The sequence below is a fragment of the Lycorma delicatula genome, chromosome 2, assembly GCF_047948215.1.
Source record: "Lycorma delicatula isolate Av1 chromosome 2, ASM4794821v1, whole genome shotgun sequence".
NCBI classification, from domain to species: Eukaryota; Metazoa; Arthropoda; class Insecta; order Hemiptera; family Fulgoridae; genus Lycorma; species Lycorma delicatula.
In genome coordinates, this window is record NC_134456.1 from 158687154 (window position 1) to 158702930 (window position 15777).

Genomic DNA, 15777 nt, shown 5'->3' on the forward strand with positions numbered 1-15777 from the left:
CTCAATAAGCTCAAATTTAGATTATCAGCCTTTAGGTTGGGCGTGAGTTGGGGAGGCTCAAAAATTGTAAACGGGTCACAAGTTCATGTGATATCTTATTTTAAAGGTCTATGTGAGACAAGAAAAATGGTATCAACAAAATTAAATTGTGACTGTTTAAACCAAAATGGCAATAACAAATGTCATTACATTAATTAAACATTGAAAAAATTAATTATTAAAATCTTTTAAATACTGTACTTCTTTTAATTAAACTTAGTCTTGAAGACTTATTTAATTTAAATAAATAACACTGCAATTTAATTACGTTTTCATGTTCAACTAATTCTATCTATTTTTAAAAAAAAAAATCCTATATTTTGATGAATCAAAAATACGTTTCTAATAAAATTATTTCATTTAAAAAATGTTATTGTTTCTTATTTCATATTAAATATTAAAACTGCCCTCTCTGTACCTCCATGCCATAATACAGACACTGCTTGCAGGCTTCTGTCATTGCGAAATTTTTCTGGTGAAATCTTCCTACATTCTACCTTAATGTATACCTTAATTGTTTGAGAGATGCTGGCTGTGAGCTATAAACTATTGATTTTAGAACCCCTCATAGGAAGAAATCAAGGGGATTCAGATCAAGTGACCTGGCTGGCCATTTAATATTACTCTGTCAACCTGTACAATGATTTGGAAACTGTTGGTTCAATGCATTTCTCATTTCGTGCATAGTGTGGGAGAGCACCATCTAACAAGAAAAAAACATCTTCTCTCATGAATAAAGGTTGTCCATTTGGTCTACAAGCTTGTTGAGAGCTGAGATTATGTGCTTATTCAGCAAAATACAGTACATTTTACCATCTAAGTTATCATTAATGATAAATGGTCCAAGATGTGTGTCACCTATTATTATTCCAGTCCACACATGTAACTGCTCTGAATGCTAGATATGATTCACGACACCAGTGAGGCTTTCTTAGGAGAAGTACCACTATTATTTCTGTTAACAGCCCTATATAAAGTAAATGAGGCTTCATCAGTGAACAACATGTTGAATCAAGATAAATTGTTCAATAGTTCTTGCTGTAAATCTCTGTGTCAAAATTTCACTGAATTCATCCTTCCTATTACAGTCATCTTCAGTAAGTTCTTATACTAATTGAATTTTTTATGTGGTATTTATGCTTATTTAATACGTTTTGCACTGACCACCTCGATAAACTATTATTTCTTACAATCACTCTTGCTGAGTGTAGATTATTAACAGAAATTTCTGCTAATATTCCTCCCTATACTGAGTCAGCCAGGATTTTTATAACTTAAAATACTACCAGTGCATTGAAATTTTTCTTTTAAATTTGTGACTGCAAGTGTAGAGATTGTAAGGTTAGCATGCTGTGCGTTAAATGAATCAGCTATTCCTTTGTATGTTTTTTATTTCTCCAAATAAAAATATTGTTTCTATTCTTTCTAGAATTGAAAAAAACCACTGTTTTTTATCCAAGAGTTTTTCCTAGATTATGGTTTTTTTTAACCAAATTAAAAAACAAAACCTGGGTTTGAAGTCAGGTTAAACTTTTTTAATTTAAATTAGTTTTTTTTAAATTTTGTTTTCTTTAATATTTTTTTACCTTTTTTATATTTTCACCTTCATAATAAAAACTTGTTTAAGCTTACTAACAAAAAAAATATCAAACTTCATCTACAAAATAACATTAATGCAGTTACAATTCAACACTTATACTACTTACACAAAATTAGAAATGAACATAAATTTAAAAAAATGTAAATTACCTTTATTTAAATGCTGGTCAGCTGTTGATATTGCCAACTATTGAATCAAAAATTACTTTCTTAAAAGTTTCTTATGAGGTAAAATTTAATGTTAAAAATTAAGAAATTAATTATTATTAAATTCAAAAAAAAAAGTTTAATAAAAGTATTTAAAAAATTCTAATAATTAATTTTTTTCAATTATAGTTAATGTAATGACATATGTGATAGCCATTTAGGTTTAAATAGTCAGAATTTAGTTGTATTTTTACTGTTTTGCTTGACTCGCAAAGATAATTAAAACCACCTGCCACATGACCATATGTCCCATTTAAAATTTTTGCGCCCCCCTCTGCCCCATGCTCACAGCCCTTTTTAGGCTTATACGCTAAATTGGGGCTTACTTAGTTAGCCACACTTAATGGAGAAGATTTCTTATAAGAGAACTGGGATACCTCATTAACAAAATTTAACGGGAAGCATACAACTATGTTTCAAACTATATGAAAGAAGCTCATTGATGGCTGCTATTTTGGATGTAATCAGAATTTAGTTTTATCCGTTTCATTTTTCTTGTTTCATTATGCTCTTTAAAATGGTATATCAAATGATGTTGGTCCTATTTCAAATTTTTGAATTGCTCTCCACTCCCTACCACACCAAATCAAAAAGGATTAAATAGTATCAATAAAGATGAAGAAGCCCATCAGTACAAGAAAATGCAGCAGCAAACTGCATCCAGTTATCTCAATTATAAGAAAAGTTAGAGGGGAATATGAGTAAGTTTTCAGCCACCCGGTGTATATATATAATAATTTATTTTTAAAAAAAATATGTAGTTTTTTAAAAGATCTTATTACTATTATTATGTGGATGTTTTTAAGACGTCTTATGATCATAAAAAGAAATTTCTTATTTAAAAAAAAAAAAAAAACTGTTTTTACATAAATTGGCTGTTAGTTGAACTATTTTGGCACCACTTCTTATGTATTACCTGGCAGGGTACCCTTGATCATATATAAAAAACGTGTTATCTACAAAAATTGTTTAAATAATTTGATTGTTCCTTAATCCTTGTTCACTGAATTTTTCAGGAAGGTGATTTTCTTTAATTTCACTGGAGTTTCTTAAAAGTTTCTGTCATGAATCCCTGAGCTGGTAAATCACACAAGTTCTCATTATAATGGGTCAGAGGCTTTGGTTGAAAGCTTTTAAAAACTATTGTTATTGTTATCATAAATAATACCTAACCTGGATATTTTACCCTAGGGAGAAAATTAAGAGAAGAAATATTCACCACCACTTTCAAAGTAATCTTTTCAGCTTTTACTAGATAATGATTTATATAAAACAGTTTGTTGTAGAAACCACAAATAAAAATAATATTAAAAACAAATAACATGTTATATCAGGATAATTGTAGAACTTTCATAATTTTGTAAACTTATTTAATGTATACTTTTACCAAAAATTTTCTTCAGCTGACAGTATAACTCACTAAATGTTATTTTCAATTACCATGTAAATTATCAGCTGTGTAAAAAACTTCTAGTTATATTACAAATGTACAATTTCAAATTAATTAGTAATGAATTTTGATTTTACTATTACCTTATGACTAGCCAAATATTTTAGCAGTGGCCAGTATTGCCCAGGACAGGGCTGGTCATTCTAGCAGAAGTGTTTACTGAATCCCAGCAACACCTACATGCAGAAAAATGATTGTTGAATCACAATTGGATATATTATGTTGGACTCTACTTATATACTGAGTAGTTTTGAGTAACATCACTTAAAAGCTCACAAGACCATTTGACTACACACAGTGATTGACAACCTTTTTAGCTCCATGGCTCACAGAAAGTAAAAAAAAGAAAATATATAATGAGTATTTCCTAACCCTCAACCCCAATCTAATGAAACCTTAATAAAACTAAATCTGTGTTGAAAGCGACAGGTATGAATATGTATGTATGAAGTATACAAACATGAGCAATTTACAAGTTTCAACTTGATGTGTATGTACTCCTTGTAATAATTTGGTCTGCTTGCGTAATATTCAATGTGAGAGCGTCAAGCTCAAAAAAGCATATGATACGTTTGAATACGTCGTGCTCTCAGCAGTATAAAAGAGGCGTAAGGGATCTACAAATAGTGAATAGATTCGTAAAAATACAAGATCGTTCAATGACAGATTTTACGTTATGGAGTTACCTCATTGGATGGAAAGACACAGTGCATTATTTGCTTTTAAGTCCTCTCCAATAAAAACGTGAAGCCAACAAAATTAATTTGACACTTGGAAACTAAACATACTAATCATAAAAGCAAACCCTGGAATTTTTCAAAAGAAAATGACATACTTTGGGAAATCAACAGCTTCTATTCGTAAATCGATCCATACTGATAAAAGTACATTTGAAGCATCTTATCTCGTAGCATTAAGACTGGGTAAGATGTCCAAATCCTGTAAAATCGCAGAAAACCTCATATTGGCTGTTGCAATTTTGATATGGTCAGTGTTTTTTTAATAGGCGTAGAAGAAGTAAAAAAAAAAATTCGCTTTCTAACATCAGAGTATCAAGGCAAATCAATGACATGGCTGTTTATATTTGTGATCAGAAAATTCAGCAAGTGAGTTCAAGTGAATTCTTTAGTATTCAATTTGATGAATCAACAGATATGGCAAACATTTCTCAGTTCTTTATGGTTTGTGAAATGTGAATGCAGTGTGACAGGGACTGATGAATGAAAGAGAATATGTTGTTTTACAAACCAATAACTGGTCATGCAATAGGATAGTGTCTTTTTGTTATTTTTTATGAAGTTCCTAAAAGCAATAACAAAATGTATTCCAGTATGAAGTGATGGTGCGAGGCAATAAAAGGAAAGAACAGCGGATTTTTTTAAAAAAAAGATCGTCTTATATGCTCTACTTCCTTCACAGGCATGCTATTGCCACAAAAAAATATGACGGAAATTCTCAAAAATATTCTTAGTAAAACTGTAAAAATGATTATCTCTATTAAAAGTAAATCATTACAGAATAACCCACCAGATTGGTCTGGTGGTGAACGCATCTTCCCAAATCAGCTGATGGAATCGAGAGTTTCAGCGTTCAATTCGTAGTAAAGGCCTAGTCATTTTTATACGGATTTGAATACTAGATCGTGGATACCGGTGTTCTTTTGTGATTGGGTTTCAATTAACCACACATCTCGGGATTGGTCGAACTAAGAATGTACAAGACTATACTTCATTTACACTCATACATATCATCCTCATTCATCTTCTGAAGTAATACCTGTACATTATTTCCCGGAGACTAAACAGGAAAAAGAAAGAAGATCATTACAGAATAGGCTATTTGCTATACTATGCGATGAAATGGGCGAATAGAAAAAATCTCTTCTTCTCCATACAGAAGTCAGATATAGAAGTCAAGTTTTTGGAATTGTGAGATGAATTAATACTATTTTTCCGACTTGAATGTAAATTTACAAGGACGTGATAAAAAAATTCTATTAATGGCCGACAAAGTTCATGTTTACATTAAGAAGCTTGATATCGGGATTAATCGCCTCCAAAGCAAATACTAATGTTTCCACTCATTTCCGATTACATTGAAAAAAATTTGGATGAAGAAGACAATATTATTCACCACAGTTTGGATCGCATGAAGATGCATTTGCATGAGCTAAAGATTCAGTTGGCGGAGTATTTTCTGAAAAATAAAAATGATTTCTCGAAGATATGGGCCCTGAATCCATTTAGTGAAAACATTGTTGCATCTGCTAAGTTACCAATTGAGATTCGCGACCAGCTCATTGAAATAACTGCCGATAAAACGTTACAACTACAATTCACATCTGAAAATTTAGATACGTTTTGGCTTGCTCGTTGAAGTGATATAGAAATTTAGTCTTAGAAGATTGAAAATATTAATCTCTTTCGCCACGTCTTACCTCTTTGAAAAGGATTTTTCGCCTATGGTTGTGCTAAAAATTAAATATAGGAATCGTATTTTATCACTTCAAAACTCATCGTGTTTTTTGTGTTTCTAACTTGATCCACGTATGGGAAACAATTAAATGTAAAATAAATGCAATCAACTTATTATTTATTCTCTTTACGTTTACTTATAAATGTAAGGTGTTTATAATAAATGATTTTTTTTCTCATTAAATGGTTTCATTATTGTTTATGTCTAAAGTTGTAGGCTAATTTCAGGAGCCCCAGGTTGAGAAAAGCTGGTCTACAGTGATATTTAATCATCAATCACAGAGTTTCTTCCTAGATATCTTTAATGTAAGTAATATATATATATATATGTTATATGTGTGTGTGCGCGCGCGAGATTGTGTGTATATAACGAAGTTAAGGAAAAGACAGCAGAAAATCCATCATGTTTCATGATTAATAGAAAATCGCTTGTGTTAAAAAAAAAATTATCAACTGTTACCACAGAAAACTTGTTTTTAGTTGTAATTACATTAGTTATCACTAATCTAACAATGAAAACCATAAAAAACTGATGAGGAAATTGTATCAGAATTATAAATATTCAAAATATATTTTATTTCCGTTTCGTTTTCCTCAAAGTAATAATACGTTAAAATAGTAAACAGCTGATAGTAATTGCCAGTTTTATTTTTCTTATAATAAAGAAAAGGAAACGTGTAATAATAAATTTAAACGTGTTAAATAAATTTATTTCGGCTTGCGGTATTAAATTTATTGCTCACTATACTTATAAAATAAAATACTTATCGCTCACTAACATAAGCAAAAGAAAATTTAAAAAATCGACAACAATAAAATCTAAACTCAAAATAAATAATAAAAAATGAAAACAAAAAACATAAAACCTAGATAGAAATTCAGAATAATAATAAAAATAAACAGAAATTAAAACAATAATACAAACTCAAATTTTAATAATTCTTTTCATTTTTCCCACTCATTCTGATATTAAACAACCACGCGCACGCTGTTGTGCTGAGAAATGAATTTCATCATCTTATTAATGAATATAATTGTCTTGTTTTTAATGTTTTAGTTTGATCCGGTATGAAAATGCAAACACTTAACGAAGTTTCAACAGAAAATCTGACAATTTCTTCTCGATTCTTGGTTTCCGTGTTTAGGGAGAAGCAGGACGGCTAGAGTTTACTTAAATTAATCCCTATAAAAAAGTCTACTTTGTCCTGTCATTTTGGACGAGAAGGAATTTCACTTTAAGAAAGAACATTAACCATTATAAGTTCAAGGCTATATAATAATATATATATCTGTGTTTGTTTTTATAAGTATAATTCTATATTAATCTTACAATTTCATCTACTAGAATCATTTCTATATTGCCTCCGATCAAAGCATATTGCTACTGATTTAGCTGTGCAAATGTATCAAATTTTAATAAAATTCTGTGAATTATTCTGAAGTCATAACGTTCAAAAACTGACTGTAAAGTAAATCTTGGAAGTTTAATGAATAGAATGTAATATACCGCATAATTTAATATATTACCTCGTATAGAACTAAAATTTATTTAAATTCCAGAAGATTCTAAATTTTATTAAAGTATTATTATACGGTCAGAAAGCCCAGGAATACATTCTGATCATATGAATTAAATTAACTGTATTATGAAAAAATACAAAAGTATAAATAATCATAATGGAACAATAAAAGAACATAATAGTGGCCGAGAAAAGAAAATACAACTGTCAAAAAAGAAACCGATTTTAACCGTTTGGCTTTTGTTTTGCTTCTTTTGCTCCTTATTTTTCCATAAAATTTAATCTAAATTTTTATATTAAACAAATCGATTAAGACCTTAATACGTTTACTTAAATCATACGTTATAATCGCTTTATAGATTGCAGTTTACTTTTTATACACTACTAATTTATACAAATTAAGACAGATTGTTAATTTGTTTTAGATTCTCATGACCATGCGTTGTTTATCTTTATGAAATATTTTTATTGAATTTTTGATTTTTTACGGTAATTTTATAGGCTCAGATATGTTATGCGTTTACTTGTTTTTTATGTATAATAATAAAAAATTGATTGTTTACTAGTTACTCAGTCTACTAGTTATTCTTTACCTGTGATAATGCAATTGATTCGTAATAAATTAATAAAGAAGACTTTTTGTATGTACATAATTATTTGAAAAGTAGAAATTAAGTTTTTTCAAATTAATCCTTGGGGTTATTTTATATTACACTTTGTATTTTTCTGCTATGTTTTCTTACTTAGATTTAAGTTCAGAATAATTAGGATGGTAATGTTAACTGGTCGATCGTATAGAACTTTGTTATTACAAAAAAATATATTTGAATAATATGAAGGAACAAAAATTTATATAGTTTTAGCATTTTATTTGTTTTTGTATTGAATGACTTAAAAAATAAATTTTTTTTTGAGCATAGTTTGATATTCCAGGGATTTTTTTAATATCTTATTTACTTTCCGTTAAAGACTATAATTTTAGAAATTACTGAAAATGTAAAACGGTATAGACTAAACACTTTCAAAATATTATCCAATCAGATTTATTTTAGTAATTGTTACCAGGAAAGAAAACTTGTATAAATAACGAAATATAAAATTAATTTAAAGCCAAAGGTGTCAAACCAAAAGATGAAATACGAAATAATGGGATCGGGCATTTTCCTGTTCATAAAAACTGCAACGATAAAAATTTTTTTCTGTTCATAAAGCAGAGATTTATCAATATTTTTTTATCGAATCTGGAAATTGTTACTCTTTATTTCATAATTAGACCTACATTTTAAAATATTGTAAAATAAAGCCAAAAATTGTATAATTTCACAAAATTATAGTCTGTAAGGTAATGAAGCAAATCCAGTCAATAACAGTCGGTTTTCAACTATCGATTTTAATTCATTTTGATATGTTTTACGACATACTTTTCTGAATTTTTTTTTACAAAATAGTTATATCCTCCTTATTTCATAAAAACTAAAAATAATCCTTATTAAATTAAAGTAATATTTCGATATTTAAGTACTATTAAAATAGTAAATTACACAAATATTGACACCTTTTCAGTCATTGGCACATCTAATATTGACCTACATTTTTTGGTTGTAAATAAAACCCGTTTTTAAACATTTATGGTACATTATGTACTAAAAAATGATTACAACTGTTAAATAGAAATTAAATAGAAATTTATCTGATACGGGTTTAGTTGCTTTTGTTAATTATTTAGCGCACGAAACTGTCCCCAACACTTTATAATATTAATTTTCGCCGGATAATTGACTTTGGTTGGCGAAAGATTCCGCCCTGATTTTTTCGATAAAATTAATCCAGACTGTAATCCTTGTGACTGTACTTACATATGTGTTCACTTTAATATTAAATGATAAATAATCAATGTAATTTTGTTATTGTAAAATACATGTAATATAGTAATTCCGATATTTTGTTTCAACAACAGAAACGCAACTACACAGGGGTGCACACGCACGCACACACGTACACACATAAACAATAAACTAAATAGAAACATCGGTTTACAAAGTCAGACGTAAAGAAAGTACCGGCTTTTGGAACAGACCGCTATTTCGAATGAAGACAAACAATCCACTAATAAACAATCTCTTAGGTTATATTAACCGTTTTTTATCTTTGCTGATAAGTTTTAAATTTAATATCTCCCTTCATTATAACGAAAAAACTATTCATGTTTACATAATAACTATACTATTAATTTTTGTATTTCATTTATTACTAAAAATCTTTTTTTTTTTTCTCTTTTTTTTATAAATATACTAAAGAAAAATAACTTTTTTTAACTGACTTTCAAAGGAAGAAGGTTTATAATTCATACCAGAGTGGTAATCCTGAAAAAAAAGTTTCTTTTCTCAACATATGTGAACAGAAAATTTAATAATCTACATAAACGATTTGAGGATATTTGGTATCATCATTGAACTGGTAAAGATATGATGAGGCATATCTTAATACAAATCTTTTAATTAAAGGATTTTTGCGCAAAAAGATTTCTACTAATTGAATTAGTAAATTATCCATTTCTTATTTTACACAATCATTTCCATTTTTTTCTAATGACACACTATATATATATAAAGATACTACAACACAATTATAAAACCAGAAATCACAAACACTCTTCATTATGCAGCAAAAACACTCTTCCACCTGTATGAACCATCAAACGCAGACTCCAGAAAATAGAAAGAAGAATTGGAAGAACCTGCATCAATGAAAAAGTACCAGAATGAGGGCAGTTGTGGATTGTGACCAACAAACTCTTGTACAAAGAGTTAGAACCCATCCCTGATACCGTGCGTAAGAGAAGACTAGGATTCTTTCTTTGGATATATCATGTGGACGCAAGATTCAAGATTTCTGAAAAATCTATTACAGTACAAACTCGACTCGAAAAACACCAAGATAGGATGCAGATGAATCAGACAAATAAGAAAGTACCTGAAGGAAATTGGCCTTAGCCACCACAGATAAGATAAAGTTAGACAAGAAAATTAAGTAAAAAAACACTCGCTTCACACTCATAAGAAAAAACTCACAACAAAAAAATTTTCAACATTAGAAGGACACAAAGATCGCAACGTATGAAAAAGTACTGGGAGGATTGCAAGGCCCAAAATGTCCCATTGAAGAGACTTGGATAATGGACTGAATAAAGTGATTCTTACGCGATCATAAAATATATTAATATAATATATATATATAAATAACATTTTTATATTAATAGCATTAATTAAGATTAATAATTTCTATTTCTATGAAAGTGAAAATTTTTATTATACAGACAAACCATTTGGAGACTATTAACATTTCGAAGGGCACATTATCAATGTATAAAAAAAAATATTCCTTTTTTTATAAAGACATTTCATTTCTCATTCTCTCAAATATTTCCTAATAAGCCTGAAAGTTTATACACGCGCATGCATAAAAAAGAATTAATTTTTAAACAAGTATAAAACTATAATAAATAATTCTGAAACTTTTTATAACTAGATTGCAGTATTTGCAACTTAAAAAAGTATTATTAAAACACGGCAGCAGAAAAAAAGAACTACTATATGTTAAGATTTCAAGGACAAGTGACAGAGTATAAAACAACTACATTAATAAAAAAAACCTTGTACGTGACCACTGTTCATCGCCGCAAGGGAGTGAGGGATGTAAAGCATCTTCATCGAAGATTTTTATTTTATAAACAAATAATGCTGTCTAGGGGAAAAAATTAGAACCACACTTAGTGTACAGTTAACAATCGTTTAATATACATCATGTATTTAGAAATTAATTTCTTTTTTTTGAGTTTGAAGAAACGTTTAACTGATAAAAATCAAATAATGTATTTAAAATTTAATTATATTGCTTTCAGTTTTTTTAATGTGGTACAGTTTTTTAACACGTCATTAGTGAATCTCTTTCATTAACGAAATATAGTGCGTGAAACAATATTTTGTGTATATGTTTTGTAGTAAATAAAATTCTATAATTGATAACAAATATAGTATCACTTTAATAATATAAGTAAGTACAATATACGATATATTTTGATTTGATTCTTTTTACAGAAAAGTTATGATAAAAATTTAAGTATTAATTTGTTTATTAATATGATTTCCTGGAAATTTCTAAATGCTTAGTTTATTTGATTCGACCAGCATTGTCAACTACGTCCTTTATTCGTGTCGTTAGAACACCTGTAACTTATTATGTAACGAATAATCCGGGGGAATGTACTATTAATTAGAACCCAACAACGTAATATTGGGAGGGAATATTTATATGTATAGAAGCCTTATTTTTAAAATATGACTGGAGTTCTACCGGGTATGAAACTATTAAGCACCTTCATCGAAAAGATAATTCTAAATATCAGCACCACTTCGATAAAGATATATTTTATTATATTGATTAAATTTAATATAAATTCGTTTTAATTTTAATATAATTTATTTTGTTTATAGAATTTATTCAATTTATTTGATTCTAAGTCAATCTTCTATTGTCGTTTGGATCGGCTGTGGTTAAATGCACCATTTGATTACAATTTTATTTAGTGTTAACTTGGTAATCAAAAATAGCAATACTTTGTTTAGAAATCACTGATCTACCATTTTGGTATTCTAAATTTTACGAAATTAACAACCTACATATTAAAACAAACAAATTTTCTTTCATTAGGATTTTAATTTCTTTCTCCTTCCCCCGACCGATTTTTTTTCGAATTAATTTTAAATTAAATCTTTACAAAATTTTTTGTAGATTTATAAAAAATAAATCAAGTAAAAATAATATTGGTTAGGATCCATAGTAGTGTACGTAAAAAAAAGTATTTAGTCGGAAATTTATAACTTTAGCGAGATGGTTTGTATCGATTTATTGGTAACGATAAATTATTGCGTAACGATAAAATTTAACAGATCGATTTATAAATCAATTTTGTTTTGCTTTTATTATCAGTCTAAATACTCAAGTAAAACGTTTTTACAAAGGAATTTTTAATTTTATTTTAACATATTTACAAGTAATCTGAATCCAAAAATTCTAAAAAAGAAGTTAGAGAACATTCTATTTAATAAAATATGTAAGTAACAGTTTAATCTGTATGATTTTTAAGTAAGTTAGTAAAATTGAAATGTAAAATTTTTAAATTATGTAGGATTTAAATTGGGCAGTTATTAAAAGAACGTTATATCGTTGTTGAAATTTGGATTTAGGACTGTTGTGACATCCAGTTGTGTACCTCCCCTTTTGATTGCAATCGACTGGACCAAAAGTGTCCAAAAAAGCCCAAAATCCAAAAAAGTGGATTTTGGACATTTTCTTAATTGTAGTAATAAGCCCTCATTGAAAGCTTTTTAACGGTATATCAAAAGTTGTACTTATTTTCATTGGTTCCAGAGTTATAGCCAAATAAAATTTTAATTAATGAAATATTTGGATCTTACAAGGGGAAGACACATCGGTTCTAATCCAACTTCATCTCCTTTTTTTAACTTTTTTTAAAAATTAAATATATTGTTTTATTAATAATTATTAACTTCTGAATGTAAAAAGTTTTACAAAAAATAGTAATTCAATAATTACAATAAAAAAAAAAGAAAAAATATCCGAAGTTATTAATGAAATAAATGTTATGTACTTTTCATTTAAAAAAATATGTATATGTAATTTAATCGTACAAAGAAATCATGTGATGTATTTTTTTTATTGTAAATATGTTATTTTAAATATTTTGATGTTTGGACCAAACGGATTTTACAGAGTTAGATTGAACGTAACGATTTTAAAACCTGTTTATGAAACGAGTATGTTTTAATTCAATTTTTATTCATATTGTATCTTAAATTCACAGTTCAGTATGAACCAAAACCAATAAGTAATGCACCATTTTCAAAATTGAGTAACTATTATTACTTTAATAGGAAATTTATTGAAAAATAATTAATTTAAACTTATTCTAAATAAAAGTTACATATAAAGATAAGAATTCCAATTAAAATGAAATTAACTTGCACCTTGCTTTCCCATTTTAATAAAAATATTGTATTATAAATTAAAATGAAAAAATATACTAAGATTTTACATGAATTAATTAACAAACTCTAACGAAAACTTTGAAATACAGTAAACAAAACAAAAAAATTTACATAATTTTTTTATTACTATAATACAGATTATGCAGATTAAAGTAAAAAAAAAACAATTAATTAAAATTCAACTAGATTAACCTATATAAACTTTACTATCACCAGATTACATTTTAAGACAACAGATTTGCATTTTGTCACAACAAAGCTAAATTCAGTATTATATCAATAAATAAAAAAGACATTGCAAGTACATATTAATGAAATGTGTAAATAGGTTAGGTTGGGTTAACAACCCAAAAAAATACACAAACATCTTGCATTACAGAACAAAATTAATTATTTATTTTACAGTTTAAAAAAAAAAAATAATAATTTGGATTTTTACTAAAGGAGCTAACATACATAAGGAAGGGTCAGAAACAAAACTATGTGTTAGTTTAGTAATTAATATTCCTAAAAACCAAACGGACTCATAATGATGAGTTTTATTATTTTTTTTAATTGTCTAATAAAAGAATCAATTTTTTTCATATAATAGAACAAGCTATTTTTGATAAAACAGAAACTTTATTATCTGACGGTGTTAAAATTCGAATGCTGAGTATTTATTACACAGAAATAAAAATTATGAATAAAAATATCGGTTTAAAGAACACGATTTAAAGAAAAAAATTTTGGGGTATAAAAGTCCACGATAATCCATAAAAAATATTCAGAAATAAATGGAAAAAAAATCTTATTGTGATTTTACAACAGTCTATGAGAGACGATTCTAATATTCCGACATTAAAAACCACATAATAGGCAACTGTATTTACTCCAGGAAACTGGATTGATGATACGCCCTCATAAATCTTTGATTTAATAATTTTTCTTAAGTGTATATTTACCACGAAACAAATTAATTATCCAGCAGTTTTTTTAGGTTTACATGATACACGAGATAACCTAAGCAAAAAAGTAACACATAACCTCTACAATAAAACTGAAAATAATATTTTTAATTTTATGAGTTTTTGATTTAATTAGGCCTAATTAATTAATTGATGCTAATAACACAATAAGAATTTTAAACATTTATGAGCATAATTTTTTATTCAAATTACCTTATACATTACGTAGATAATATGCCTGAAGTACATTAAAAAATCGAATTGAGCACGAAATGTATGATCGTGTTAGGTTATCAGACTAAATTGATTAACGGTTTTCTTTGAAAGATGTGTATATTTTTTATATTATAATTAAGATGAAAATTAACATATATTTTTTAATTTTAATTTTAATGTGCAAAAATAATAGTTTTTAAGTATTTAAAATAATTATATAATTTAGTATTCAGTTTTAACTGGTTGTTGATTATAAATCCATGTGGCTTTAGTCTACCTAGTGATAAAAAATTAGAAAATTTATTTTCCTGAACTAGATAATTTATTTAAATTGTATGTAAGTTAATATTTATTGCTATTTCATTATGATTTATTTTCTTATATTCTTTTAATTTATTTGCTATTTTTTTATAAAAAATGGTTTCAAGTCTTTTGTCCATGCTTTCATTTGCAACAAATTTAGGTTGTAAATTGGAAATTCTATTTCATAATTCTAAATTTGTTCATTATACTATTGATGGTATTTGGTTTTAAAATTTGCTTCTTATTTATCATAATATTTAAAAAAATATTTTAATAAATTCTTACAGAAAAACAAAATGCAATTCATTGAAATTTCTACAGCCTAAATTAGATGAAGATTATGAGTGTAGACTGTTGAAAAATAGCCCTTCAGTATTGAAAAATAGCTGGTAATTTTCTAAACCCCCTAGCAGTCTAATATGCTGGAAGTATAAAAAACGTGTATGCAAAATATTAATTATCGTTTGAATAATTAATATTAAAAATTCCATCCACCATGGATTATTGCATATACTGAAAAAAGTGTATGCAAAGAATTAATTGTATGAATAATCAATTATAAAGAATGCATCAAACCAGTTATTACTGGAAACTTTTAAGTAGCTATTTAATTAAAATGTTTGAAATGGTATTAGCTAAAGTTCATTATTAAATAATTATTAATAAAATGATGGGCCGAGACCAGTGGAATATTATGCTATGTGTTCACAGTAATATGTATGTTTTCATTAGTTTTGAGGTCACTTGTAATTTCTAGATATAAAAACAAATTCAAAATTATTAGATGACACTTTTGCATTTATTTCCATGTATGAAACAGCATTAGTTTTTTACGCTTTCACTTCATATATATATTTATAAATTATTTTTCATATAATGTTCTTTTAGTAATATGGAATTGAAGTAGCACCTAATTAGGCTTACAATTAATCAAATAATTTAATCTATAATTAT

At 27.2% G+C, this 15777-nt stretch overlaps 1 long non-coding RNA gene across 2 annotated transcripts in view; it reads right to left on the bottom strand.

The window, feature by feature from the left end:
• Window positions 1–14532, bottom strand: part of LOC142319353 (uncharacterized) — a 99252-nt gene extending 84720 nt beyond the window's left edge. The window contains exons 1-2 of one of the 2 annotated variants that reach the window (XR_012755179.1): window positions 14518–14532; window positions 3379–3471 (exon numbers count right to left, since the gene is read on the bottom strand). This is a non-coding gene — a long non-coding RNA (uncharacterized LOC142319353). The remainder of the gene's footprint in view (window positions 1–3378; window positions 3472–14517) is intronic. The other variant, XR_012755178.1, reaches the window with a different exon arrangement.
• Window positions 14533–15777: the final 1245 nt, after the last annotated feature.